The sequence below is a fragment of the Prinia subflava genome, chromosome 1, assembly GCF_021018805.1.
Source record: "Prinia subflava isolate CZ2003 ecotype Zambia chromosome 1, Cam_Psub_1.2, whole genome shotgun sequence".
Classification (NCBI taxonomy): domain Eukaryota; kingdom Metazoa; phylum Chordata; class Aves; order Passeriformes; family Cisticolidae; genus Prinia; species Prinia subflava.
The window spans coordinates 149,901,245-149,907,244 of NC_086247.1; positions in this window are offsets into that span (position 1 = coordinate 149,901,245).

A 6,000-nucleotide genomic window follows, 5' to 3' on the forward strand; every position below is an offset into this window, starting at 1 on the left:
TTGGCTTCTCTTGCTGTCCTTGTGAAAGTAACAGCCCTGTTTCCATGGCCCTTTCCCTTTTAGCTCACTCGGGTTTGAACTAAAGATTATCCCCCATGGCTGCATCCCATGAGTGGCACTCATGGTCCTTCTCCTCCTACTGTCCAAGAAGGAGAAGACCACAAGCAGGATGAAATGTGGGTCAGCAGAAGGCTGCAGCACAAATCCTCTCCTACAGGGATCTCAATCCTTCTGGGTGCCTGAGGATGTGGTGAGTGAGAATATTCAGCTTCCTCCGAGGAAGAAAAGCTGGAGGGTTTTTTTATGTTAATGAAAACATTTTCCTGGCACAGCTGGAAGTGAAACATTGAAAAGTTTCAGTCAATTCCTGAAGCTTTGCTGATGTGGTCTTCTGGGTCTCATCAGCAAAGCTGGTCATAAAATCATGGAATCACAACATCCTGAGTTGGAAGGGACCCACGGAGATCACTGAGTCCAGGTCCTGTCCTGCACAGGACAGCCCACAGAATCACCCCCCATGCCTGAGAGCCTGCAGCTCTGGCAGCCTTAGGGCCATGACCATTCCATGGGGAGACAGTTCCAGTGCCCAAACATCCTCTGGGTATGGAACCTTTTCCTGATATCCGACCTAAACCTCCCCTGACACAGCTCCAGCCGTTCCCTCAGGTCCCGTCTCTGGTCACCAGAGAGCAGAGATCAGCACCTCACCTTCCTCTTCCCCCAGGAGGAAGCTGCAGACAGTGCTCAGGTCTCCTCTCAGTCTCTTCTTCTCCAGGCTGAACAAGGCAAGTGACCTCAGCTGCTCCTCATATGGCTTCCCTTCTAGGCCTTCCACTATCTTCAAAGCCCTCAAGCCCTCAGTGATGCCTCAGACCAGGACTTGACCCACAGCTGGCAGTGTCTGTTCAAGTCCTGCTAGAGCCATGTGAGATAAATCCCTCTGCTTTTCCCTCCTGCTCTAATTTATCAACATAACAACCTCATCAAGGAAAGACACATCCCCCGTTTCAATCCAGCAGCTGGTTCTGAGAACACCAGGGTGCCCAGCATTGCTGGTGCTCTGAGAGGTTTGGGAGAAGCCCTTGGTAAAAGCAACACCACCTTGGGTGGGACCAAGGCTCAACAGCAAAGCTCAGAACACACCATAAACGTCCCCCTCCAAACTCTGAATTAAACACCCACTCAGCTGAAACGTTTGAATGATGAATATCATCATCTGGGGGCGGGGGGGAGGGAGGGAAATCTAGGCAGCTTTATTATTTTTTTTTCCAGTGCTACAGAAAGAATTTCCTTCCTCCTGCAGATGTGCAGCCGGGGCGCTGGAAACAGTTCCCGTCAAGTCGGAGCAGCTGTACTCATGTGTCACCAGGCAATGAGACTCCAGGCCTGGGCTGTCAGCTCCACTATTGAAATTAATGGGCCAGACTCCTCACATTAGTGGAAATCATCCCATTTAAATACATATATGTTATGCTGGGTACATAAGGCAACTGCAAACTGGCAGCGGGGAGGGAAGGGGAGCGGGTCGGGAGGAGGCAGGAGGGAGAGGGAAATGACAGGGTGTAAAAAGAGAAAATCCGGGAGAGGGAGAACACATCCTCAGGGGAAAGATATTAATTCGATGAAAGAAGTGTAAGGGAAGCCAAGAACTGGTCAGATAGCACTGGAATGGGAGAGAGAGAGAGAGGAAGATAGTTATATGTATGGCTAAATGGATGCACAGATATTAAAGATCTGTGCAAGAACAAGCTCGGTGTGGGACTGTATCAGTGCCCCAAATGCCAGAGGTCACTTGGACCAAATACCTACAAGGGTCAAAAAAGCTTTCAGCAGTAACAGCGAACTTCAAGCCACAGAACAAACACAGTCCAGCAAGGGAATGAGCTCTTTTTTTTTTCTTTCCCCTTCCTTACTTAGTATTCAGGAGAAGCAGCATTTTTCTGCAGCATTTAGAGAGAGTAAATAATCAGGAACATGCTGCTGGAGGAGCTGGGAAGGGGCCAGGGGTGTGAGGCAGGGCAATGACCAGATGCTGGCAAGGCTCCCCACGTGCAGAGGGTGACACTGGGGACATCTCACACCCCACAGGGATCCAGAGCTGCCACAGTGGTTTGGGACCCCGAGGTCATGAGGGCTGGAGGGACCTGCAAGGTCCTGCTGGGCTGGGGGAGCCTCCAAGGCCACTCCAGGCTGGGGAAGAGTTCAAGGCTTGGCAGAAACCTGTCACTCCCCCAGGAGAGATTCTGGGAACTTCTCCCCACCTTTGATCCATCAAGAGTATCAGGAACCATTTTTAAGACAAATATTCTTGTTTTCCTGAAAAGAAACAAGAAGAAGAAGAGATCTTATCATGAAATCAGATGCAGCATCCTTCAACAGAGGGTTTAAAAATGAAGATATCCCAGAATTTGGTGATGACAATTTGTAAGGGAAAGGATTTCTTCATTAAGATTGTTCTGTTCAATCCCTCCCTATTTTATTTCTTTGCAATCAGAAACATGAAGCTTCTGATCTGGGAAAGAATGCATCTTTTTTTTTTTTTCATTCCTGTGAAAAAAAAAGTTGCATTTTTCACAGTTCTTTCCAAAGCTGCTGCTGATGCAGTGAAACAAATCCCCTCCTCCTGCCTGCACTGGTGGGGCAGCGAGATGGGAGCAGGGGCTGGGGCATCATCAGGTTTCCCTGCATTTCCCTGCAGGGGAGAGCAGAACTGATACAGAGGTTAAATACTGCTACGAAGAAAACATCAGCCTCACCTGCACCTGGAAGCTCACAACTCCAGGAGTGTGTAAATGCATTTTTCTTTTGCAGGAGTTGGTGTCATGGGGTTGTCTCAGCTCTGGGGTGCTGTGAGAGGGAAGGGTGGCTTGTGAACAGATGCCAGGATTCAAACAGGCACTAATGGGCCAGGAATACTGCAGCTGTAAAACAGGGAAAACAAAACAATTCTGTTTTGCAGAAGGACCTCACCAAAGATGACTCCAGCGAGCACACAATCCACCAAACCATCACTCCCAGAATCCCACATGAGAAGGTGGGATAATTACTATAATTTTAATGTACTCCATGATGATTTAAATACACTGGGTAAACTAAAAATATCCTGCTTTTCCGTGAGGGCGCTGACTTTCTGAGGTAATGCTGCCCCAGAGCTGCTGGTGGTTCATGTGCCAGCCCCTTCCATTACCCCTCAGGGCACCATAAACCTCCTCACAGCTTTGCCCAGTGGAAAGTCTTTGCCTCCTGCATTCTGCACACCTCTCCTTTGGAAAAAACGAAAAACCAATAAATGCTCTGCTCTTTCTCTTGTAATCTGTGGCAGAGCTGCAGAAAGAATGGAGAGGAGGATGTAGAAGAGGACGTGAGCAGCAAGGGTGGGAGCAGGGAGCCTGGGCCAGCTGAGTGCTTCAGCATGCTTGGAAGTGTCAGTGAAGTGAATAGTGTGTTTCTAACACAGCCCTGAGTGTTGAAACGCTGCTTAAATTGCCTCCAGAGCTGACATGAAACCCGAAGATCTGGAAGTATCTCCCATGATTGATTGAGTGGCTGATTGATTTGATTATATATATTTTCTATGTCTGCGTTGGGGCTGCATTTGGCTGTCTAAACACCATTTCCCAGAGCCAAGTTAGAAGCTCTGGGGTATCCAGCCCCAGACTCCAGCTCTTGCTCCTGAGGACTGCTCGCCTTCCCTCAGCTCTGTGTGTCTTTGCCAGCACTGTGGGATGTCTCAGATATACAAGGGCATCTCAGATGGCACCAGGCTCCTGTGTGTAGGCACTGAATCCCACCCTCTGAGTCATTAAGGCTCCCAGAGATCATGTTTTCAAAGTTTCCCTCCGCAGTCACTGGGATCAGAACTTTACCTTAAAAATAAACAACATCCAAAGCCAAGAGTTTCCTGGATAGTCAATTAATTTTTGTGGGGGCTGGTTTGGAAGTATTCTGAAATCTGATCTTCATTGTAAAGTTGGGAATCTTGGCAGCCATGTCAAGAAGCAAACTCTGTATATTTTGCCTAGAATTGTTTCCACTATATAACCAAGAAACAATAATAAAAAAAGAGCCTCTTCTCCTTCAATTTATTTGCAGAGGTCTTCATGGGTCCCTTGCTTGTCCCCCATCATGATGGAAAGAAGGAAATCTGAGATCAGGTTGGTTCTTGCATCTGTGCAAATGCAAAATTCTTGGATAGAATCAACGTGACTGTTCATGTGAGGTGGGTTTAGCAGCACAGAAGTTCACTGGACCATTCCTATGGATACTTTGTTCAATAAACGAGGTGAAACATGCTTCTTCCCTGGATGAAGGATCCAGGCTGGACTTTTTCCAGTGCTGGGAAGGTCTTGGACTTGGAATTGCAGAGCTTTTGGGTCTTGGGGAAAGAATGGGGACAAATGGGGTCAGTCTGGACTGTCAGGTTTTCATGTTCATTTGTAGGGTCTCCCACAGGAGATCCACAGGACAAGCTCACAGTGAAGGAAACAAAGGATTTCACAAACTCCAGCTGATATAAAACCAGTGACCTTTGTTCTGCTCCTCGGTTGACCACTGAGAAATTATTATTGCAGAGATAAAGATCATAAATTTTTGTGCCTGGCTTTTTTCCTAGATCCTGTTTAACAGTGTTTCTTGGCAGTTTCTTAGTAGATACTTTTTAGCTCTGGCTCTCTTCCTGGAGCTCTGGCAATTAAAGATATTAACATTCAGCTTTAAAAATAGCAAGGAGTGGGTATCCAGCCTCCCCAGATGAACACCCCTGAATGTGGGGAGAGCCTGCAAGGATGCAGAGCCCAGAGCTGAGCCATGCAGACCACGGAGAGGCTGCTTGGTGTCTCACTGCCCTTTCCAGTCCTAGCTCCCAGGACTTCCTCACCCTCTCTTCTGCCTGGCAAGTTCACGCCCATCCCTTGCAGATTTTTCACCCCTTGGCTGGTTTATACAGAAACCCTCATGTTGACAGGATGTCCCTGTCTTTAAGTGCTACAATCTAGGCTGTTTTGCTCCTGGGTAGAGCCACCCACCTCTGCTGTGTTTTCCAGGATGCTGAAGTATCACTGTGCCTGTTGAGCTGGGAAGGGAAAAACCAACAAACAGCCCTTCTCCTCCCTCTGCTTGAGCTCTGGGAGTGTGAAGTGGAAATGACCTGGCTGGTGACTTAGTTCTGAGCTCCCCTGCCTCTCTTGGCCCCTCTAAAATACAGAGGAAACACACTGTTATCCACAGATCCTGACGGCTGCCCAAGGAGAAACAAACCCCTCTGGGAGGAATATTTGCATCTCTGCTTCCCTCCTCACTTCTCCATCAGCAGTTGGCAAAAAGGGTGTGGACACAGACCCACCTGTTAAGTGAGCACAGAGAGAAATGAGGGCTGTGTACCCCGAGCTTCACTGCAAGTCCTTGATGTGTGTCCTTGATGTTACCCAGTCAAACTTTTCTTCCAGCTTGTTTGGGCACTCAGGAGATGCTCTGGACTCATTCCCCAGTATTCCTCACTGCAGTGATGCTTTCTCTGTTGAGGAACATAAAGCTCCCTCCTGGGAGGTTTGGACGAGGCTGAGAGAAGGCAGAAGCTCAGGGCAGGACGTGGCAAATGGAAGGTCAGAAAATTCCTGCACACTTATCCCAAAGGGCTGAACCACAGCAGGAAGGGCACAGCAGTCTGTGAAGATGTCCAGTCACAGGGAAAAGGGGAGCTTGAGCGGGGCACTGGAGGAGCAGGGGGTCTGCAGCTGATATTGGGAAATAATCAGTAAAGGAAAGCAGCAGCCCAAGCTTCTCTCCAGGAGCCTGCAAGAGCCAGCTGCCAAGGACAGCCCTGCAGAACTCACTGGATAGAGCAGGAATTTTGATTTGGAATCCGTGATAGCCAGGACACAACTGAGGAGAATTTGAATGTACAAATAAGCTTGTAAAATATGGAGTGAGGGCACTGGAAGGAATGTGGCTTGAAGGGCAAGAGAAGTCCTGCTCCATCCCCTGATCACCCCATGGATCCTT